Source organism: Gymnoscopelus microlampas (assembly GCF_963454915.1).
Source record: "Gymnoscopelus microlampas genome assembly, chromosome: 6".
NCBI classification, from domain to species: Eukaryota; Metazoa; Chordata; class Actinopteri; order Myctophiformes; family Myctophidae; genus Gymnoscopelus; species Gymnoscopelus microlampas.
The window spans coordinates 24,373,252-24,381,360 of record NC_139943.1 but is presented as its reverse complement, the minus strand read 5'-3'; the positions used below and the strand labels follow the sequence as shown (position 1 = coordinate 24,381,360).

Sequence of the window (8,109 nt, the reverse complement as noted above, 5' to 3'; positions counted from 1 at the left end):
TAGGCCTATATTTAGTGCTGTACCATACATTTCCATGCAGGCAAGCTTTCACCCGTATACTTTGTGGATGACCCTGTATGTCCTGAGTCAATGACCTGGGTTAAACTTGACAACTCAGTAATATGCACACTGTACTACTACTGTACAGTCTATAGTGATTCTCAAACTGTGGGCCACCAAATGCAAAATAACTTTAATATAATTTAAATGTTTATAAAAATGTCATGGTATTTTTTCTTTCAAACAGTGGGAAAAAAAGTTTTCATTGTGATACAGACAAGTAAGACGCGCGAACGCTGGAAGCGAACGCAGCTCGAAAATAACAATAAGAAGAATAGAAAGGAATGAGCAATTACTTGCCATCCGGCCTGAAATATGCACAAATGACATGGAATTCTTAGATATCCCAATAGATGAACTCGTGTAGATGCTTGTAGATGTGTTATTTTTGACTGTCGCTGCTATATTTTTCTCAGAGGAGTGCAATTAGTCGCCCAGGGGCACAGGCGAATTTCAGCCACACGTAGTGCATGCAGACAATGAGAGCGTGACTCACATGGGGGCAGCCAATGAGAGCGTGAGTGACATGGGGGCGCGGCTGCACACATACTGCACACAGACAGACACACAAGCCGAGCCGAGTGTCATAGTATGCTCTATGAGTATGCTCCACTTGGTCGGAGGCGCCTCCTTCCGCGTTCGCAATAAATAGGAACTTAAAGTATACTATGTTAGTTCCATTAATCTAGGCCGGAAATCAATCTATTGATTGATCATTAAAATAACATGCTCTGAAAATGCATGCAGCCCACCTTCGAGATTTTCAAGTGTGTCCTGATCCAGGTTGAGAACCACTGGTCTAGACTCTATATGATATTGGCAAGTGCTGTTCCAATAACTACACTCCTAAACCACCAACTGCACTAATGGCCATTGTCAAGTCAATTAAATTAAGCCAAACCTTTAAAATAAAATTATGACACTACAAAGATTATTCGTTCACATACTTGGAATAGCATATTGATCTGTACAGTTGTGGAAAAGGAGTTAGAATCAACTCGTGGTAGGGGGAAAAGGGTAAGTGCAATAGTATGGATGACACCCAATGGATATAGATATCCACATTATACAAACCACAGTGATGGGAGGTAGCTGACACATAACAAGCTATTTTCACTATTTGTGCATGGCACCATTGTGTGACGAAGTATAAAATAATGCTTAAGCAATCGATTCATATACAAAATTAAATATATATATATAGAAAACGTGCATATTGATTATTTAATCCATTACAAAAAATATCGACAGAATAATCCCTAATAAAATAATCGATAGTTGCAGCCCTATATCTCTTATTAAGAGAGTAGTAGAGTAGTAGTCGTAATTTCTTATCTATCACAGAAGTGATGGAGATGTCCTGTATGTTGTCATGTATTCTTACCATTTTTGTGTTACACACTTAGGCCTATAAATGATAGGGCATGATAGGGATATGTTTGTGGTGGGGCTCACCCATCCATTGTTTTACCCAGCCAAGTGAGTCACAGTGGTGTGTAAACAAAAGTGTTCCTATAAAAAGTAGTTATGGTTTTGATTGAGTGATTGATTGATTTAATTGATTGAATACTTTATTAACAGTTTGCAAATAGTACAGTGGTACGAGATTATACAATGATGCTAAAAAGATAACACAAAAAGCCCTGAGGGCTTGTTTCCATTGTGGTTCTATAGGCTATTCAATTCATCAAGACATTTAAAGAAATACAATAACATACAAGAAATCATCAACACTAGTAGCAATGAAAGTATGTACAGAAAATATGGGGGAGGGGGGGGCAAGCAGGCAGGTGCTCTGTTATGGCAGTTTTGAAGGAGGGTAAGGAGAGGAGACACACTTTGATGGCTGTTGGTAGGTTACTGCTACGGCTACCTGGTATGGTTCTTCCTTCAAAGAAACAACCCACCGACGGCGACCGGTCATTGCAATATATTGCGCCAGAGCTTGCTTCTTGTCCGACTCCTACAACTAAAGGCAGAAACGTGACGACCCTGGCTTGGAACTTCAACGATTTGCTATACGTTTCGTTTCGTGTATTTTCATGATGAATATAACAGTAGCTAAAACCAGACGGTCCAACATTCCTCTGTGTGTGCAGCGCAGTCGAGTGTGACTGTGCACTAGTGTGCACTGCAGTGCAGGCGCCGCCACACGACGGTCGTCAGGGGATGAACTTCAACCTGTTTTTTTTTGCACTTTCTTCATTTTTGGACTGTACATTTACATAAACGTTCAAATTTCAAATATAAAGTAGTAACCCCATGGCCATGGATGTTAAAAATATGTACGGGGTCTCAAAAAGTACCCGTATTTTCCGTATTGTTGAATACAAATACATTGAATCCGATTGGTGGCCATTTTCTCATAGAGTTATAATGCATCAGAGTGAGGTACACCTCCCAACCGATAGGGTCGCGTAGTTGAAAGCAAGGAAATATGGAGAAAATGGCCATCGATCAGATTATAATGCTTTTTATTGAACTATGCGGAAGATACGGGTACTTCTGAGGGCCCGTACATCATTTTAACATCCGTGGCCATGAGGTAAGCACTTTATATTTGAAATCTGAACGTTTGTGTAGATGTACGAGTCAGAAAGGGGAAAATTGCACCTGGTTGAAGTCATACAATATATGACAGTCATGTTTCAGGACTAGCGCCGCCTGCAGCCTGCAGAAGGTAGTGGGGGTGAAGTGAGGACACGCGCCAGGGAGGATGTCTCAGCACTTGTGTGTTTGTGTCGGGCGGATCACGTCGGCGTGTCACGGAGAGAGACGGCCAATTAAATTCCGACATGGTGTAACAGTGACGGGTCGGGGAGGTTTTGTACATAATTCTGACCAGGGATCAGTTCCGTGTTTAAACCGTTTGTGGGAAGTGTAGTAGGCTAACAGCCGAGATAGGCTGGTCTTGAGCTCACCCCCCCCCTTCATTTTGTATTTATTTATCCTACTCACACACACACACACACACACACACACACACACACACACACACACACACACACACTGTCAGTCACAGACACTCTTTGAATTGGATGCATATCACGTCTCTCTCTCTCTCTCTAACCCACACCCCCTCCACACACACAAACACAGCTCTATCTCTCTCTCTCCTCCCCCTCTCTCTCCCCGCCGCTTTATAGGTTGTCCCTGGATGACCTCATGCGCTGCTCTCAAATAAGTAGGTAGTCATTACAATCCTACGGCTGCTCTAGAAGGACACTCTCCATTGTCTTGCAGAGGAATTTCTGTCGTCTTCGACTCCTTTTTGTGTTTTTGAGTGTGAATACCTGCATCATGTCTGCTCTGTCTGCTTCTGCTCGGCTGCTGAGGACCGCAGTGAGGACCCAGATGGTCTCCAGGGCCAACCTAACCTCCAAACCTGCCAAACACCCAGTGTCTCCTGCAGTAAGTTCACTTTCTGTCTGTCTTTGTTGTTGGCAACAATTTAACATTACGTTAAGTATGGCGCACGTTTGGCATAATATTCCTTATCTTGATAGAAAGCATTTTAAGTTTAAGTTCATTGTATGTGGCGTCGAATGTTTAAATGACTTGTGGAAGTAGTGCTTAATTTGGTCGGAAATAATACTACCTACGCCATTAGGCAAACTGCAGGGTTGCGCGGCCACAATGCCAATGCGCCATTAATCCGCTCGATGCCAGACTGAGAAGCAGTCAATAAATAACACATTCACATAGTAGGGTAGGGCTTGTTCATTCCATACCACTTACCACAGACTCTCCTGCCCACATACTGTAGGCTAAACATATTTTACACAAAATGTACTGGAAGTTGTAAGGAGTAAGATAAGATTTTTCATCATGGTCGCTTTCCTCACTGTTGCCCATCTGGACATCTGCCAAATCTCTATGACCTTGTTTTTCACTAGACACTAGCAGAGCAACCCATACACATGCATACTGAGCTCAATTAGTTTTTTACATGAAGCATTGGTTATTGGGGATATAATTGTGATCGGCCTACATAGACCTTAACATTTATAGCTCACCTAATTCCCCCTCTGTATGTATCAATGGCCAGTTCATAATTTAGTTGCCGGGGAGTAGTGGAGGCATGACAAGGCATGATTTTAAAACGACAGTTGCGTCTCTGCTATCACAATACCTTTTGGACACTTAAAGCATTTGTCCTGTTTTACATTACAGTCCCTCTTGCTTTCTCAATGTATATATTGTTTGTATGCCAACTTCACTAAACTGTTATTTGAGTGATAAACAGAGTGAGAAATAGAGCAGGTCATGAGGAAACAAGACAGCAAGGACTTTCATGAACGACCTGTTAAAAGGAATTATCCTATAGACAAAGCTTGTCGAAAAGTGCAGGCAGGTAATCTGTGCCTAGGTGTGATTTAAAACACCTGAGTTGTCCTAATTGGTCTGAAACAACTAGGGTCTACATGAGTAATGCAAGATTGCCCCATATTCTTTTTTTTTTGGCACAAAATAACTAAATTATTATTATCAGACACATTATATAGAAATATACTGTATGTGTCCTACATGCCATTCAGACTGCATGGTCTAGTAGTGCTATATCCCATAGAGCAGCTTTGGGTTCAGAGACATACCAGACATACCATGGCATCTCATTCTCCTCATCTCCCTGGTTTAATTTTAATTATTTTATATTCATATTATTTTCTCTTCCAGGAACAGGCGTTTGTGTTGGGAGTCATGTTCGTCACCATCCTTGGTCCCTCTGGCTACATATTGGCCAACCTGGAGAATTACAAGAAGAAACAGTAACCTGGACAGATACGAGAGGATGGGGTCGGGTTAGATGGAAGACGAGAGAGACTGGAGCATCATGGGGAACTAAAAGCTGTTTAAGATCAAGAATAACTTACCCCCCTAACTTTTAAATGTGAGGAGAAGACCAGTTCCACAGCACTGTTTTTTTTTCCTGTTCAGATGTACACTTGTACAACTATCAACCACTTTCCAATAAACAAATGTACAGTACCAACTTTGCTGTTGTTAAAAGTAGAACTTTGTTTTACTGCATGCTTACAGATACAATTCTTTCAAAGAATTGCATTTTAATCCCAATTCCAGTGAGTACAAACTACTATTAAAAGAGGTCTTGGTATTTTGACATGTGCCACATTTGGGAGCTACAGCATCGAACAGTTGTGAGCAACATTCTATCCCATGCGGACTGAATGGTGACCTACAGAGTGTCAAAGATATAAACACACACACAAGCCTACCTCTGGCCCATATTCCTTCGTAAGGGGTTAGGTGAGGCATAAGCCTATATTTAGTGCTGTATCATACATTTGCATGAAGACATGCATGCACACTTTATGAATGACCCTGTATGTATGTGCTGAGTCAATGACCTCGGCTAAACTTGTCAAGTCAGTGTCATGCAACATATAGTACACACAGTCTATATGATATTAAAAGTGGCATGTGCTGTTCCCATAACTACAAATGTCAGGTCAATCAAATAAGCCAAAACATTGAAATGTATGACACTACAAAAAAATCGTTTTTCACACACTGATCCTGAATGCTGTGGAAGGGAGTTCAACTCCTGGTAGGTGTAAAAAAGGCATGCCGTAGTATGGATGACAATGATGGGAGTTAACTGACATTACTTAGTATATTGGATCCATTTTAAGGTTTATTTAATTTAAAGGCAACTATTTTATGCTAGGGTTAAACTACTTTAAATGATGTGGGCTACTTTAAATGATAGAAAGAAGAAGAAGCTACTTTAAATGAACATTATACTAACACGTACAAAACAATCCTATCTTCTAAGTTAACATGGTTTCAATATACAAACAGCAGGCATTTAAGGCCAAGTTCTGGCCTTAAATGCCTCGCCTTTCCCTTTGCTGTACAGGAATGTGTTCTGGCCTTATATGCCTCCTTGTTTTGTGTGTGTGTGTGAAAGAGAGAAACTGTTTTGGTTTACCAATGAACTGGATCTCTGATAAGATCCTCTGGGTCCTGGCCAAAACACATCTTAAGACTAGATGACTCCCCAGTGAGTCTACTGTAAATGACCATTTGAAGCTATTTTAGTCCTGATACAGTTTGCAGGCAGCACATTGCAATATGTGTTGAGTAGTCTTAACAAGTCTACGCTGTCCACCACAAGTTGCTGAATTAAGATTAGGCTTCAGGGGGATTTCATTAGTGCTTGTGAGCCCATTCCAGAGGCACAGTATTCTCCAGTCAAATCCTGATGTTTCCCATCAGTACATGACATGTATTAAAACACATTTATAAAAGAATAGAGTAAATAAGTCAAATTAAAAACTTGATTACTTTTATTCAAAATAAAATGCCCAGTTAACTATTTTCGTGTTGCACCCTGCTGTAGGAAATAACTGAACAAGTGACTGAATGAAAACCAAAATGACCCCAACAACCACTGCAAAAAAAATAGGTATATTTTCAAATAAATGTTTAAGAAACCACCCAAAATCATATTTAGTGTGGTTGTTTTTGAAGCGTAAAGGGCAAGGCCACTTTGTAGAGGTTTGGGTTGTGTAGTTACCTTGCCATGATGTAACTCTAAAAAATAATTGCTCCATTGATTAGAAATTGATAATTCCAAATATGCTATTCATTGACTTACATTGTACAGTGAAACAGCTCTCAAAGTCACTCTTTTAGCCCGTAAACGAACACAAAACAAAGCTGATTCAGACAATATAGAACAACACCAAACCCTGTTATTTTTTTAAATAAAAATGTCAACTTCCTGTTGATTTTACTATTTGAAGATCCGGATCCAGTAAAAATTCTAATAAAAATAGCAAAATCAACAGGAAGTTAACATTTTTATTTTAGCAGTACTGGGGTTTTCAACAGTACTGGGTTTGGTGATGTTCTATATTGTTACATTCAAGTTTACATGCTAAAAGAGTGACTTTGAGAGCTGTTTGACTGCACAATGTAAGTCAATGAGGAGCATATTTGGAATTATAATCTAATATATGCAATTATTTTTTATTTCTTGTCCACCTTTGGAGTTACATCATGGCAAGGTAACTTCACAACCCAAACCTCTACCAAAGTGGTCTTGCCCTTAAACCACAAAAACCCATTATTTCTTGGACTCTGCATGTCTAAAGCATGTTTTCTTCTTTTTTTTTACAACCAAAATCTAATGCATGACAGGTGTATTATGCTTATCTTTGATGAGGCTTTGCTTGTGTGACATCACAAACTCCCTCTGTTTTGTGTGCCCTGAGACGTTTTTTTTAGTGCCCATCTGAAAACACAATTTTGTTTGTAAAAAAACACCAGGGTTTTCATGGTTAAGCTTCAAGAACACTTTAACCACATAAAAATATGATTTTTGGTGGAGTGGGTCTTTAACCCTGTCCATCATTTGAGCCGTTAAAGGTAGGGCAACAGATAAGGGACAACTTCTGATATTTAACTACTAGTCAACATCAATATCATTTTCATATAATTATAGTTAGGTATAGCAGAATGGAACTGCACAGTGATGACATCACGGGTGGAGGAAGTTGCAACTTGTGCACAGTTGTATTTACTGTGCTTGGTAAAATATTGGCTTTTAAATTAACATTGTAAATGTCTAGCATTCAAAACCAGATATATTTGCAATGCTCTGGAAGCCTCTCTACCGTATAAGGTTAACTTGAATGTCTATTGATGAGAAGTATCCTTGTATTTGTTTATAGGGAGTTTAAGTTAGTTTACCAGGGGAGACTGTTTTTGAACTTAGCCGTTCAAAACCACTTTTTTTCTCCAACATTTATAAAACATATTGTTTAAGAGAATGCCAAATGATACACATTTTTTTCACATTATTTGAATATCCAGCATTTTAAATTGTCTGTTGCCCTGCTTATGCACTTGATGACCTATTTGAATCCCACCTGAAAACCACAGTTTCCCTCTCAGCCTTTCCACTATTTACCTCAATAAAGTTTATTAAGAGGAGCGCACATCCCAGTCCCATTTTTCAAGAACATTTACTTACCTGTCATTCAGGAAATTATTTCAGAGCTGCCACTGGTACATAAATGA

At 39.6% G+C, this 8,109-nt stretch overlaps 1 long non-coding RNA gene across 1 annotated transcript; it reads left to right on the top strand.

Moving 5' to 3' along the window:
• The first annotated feature begins 3,065 nt into the window (after window positions 1-3,065).
• Window positions 3,066-5,057, top strand: LOC311047685. Its single transcript, XR_014601032.1, has 2 exons — window positions 3,066-3,471; window positions 4,738-5,057. It is a non-coding gene; the product is annotated as an uncharacterized lncRNA (long non-coding RNA).
• Window positions 5,058-8,109: the final 3,052 nt, after the last annotated feature.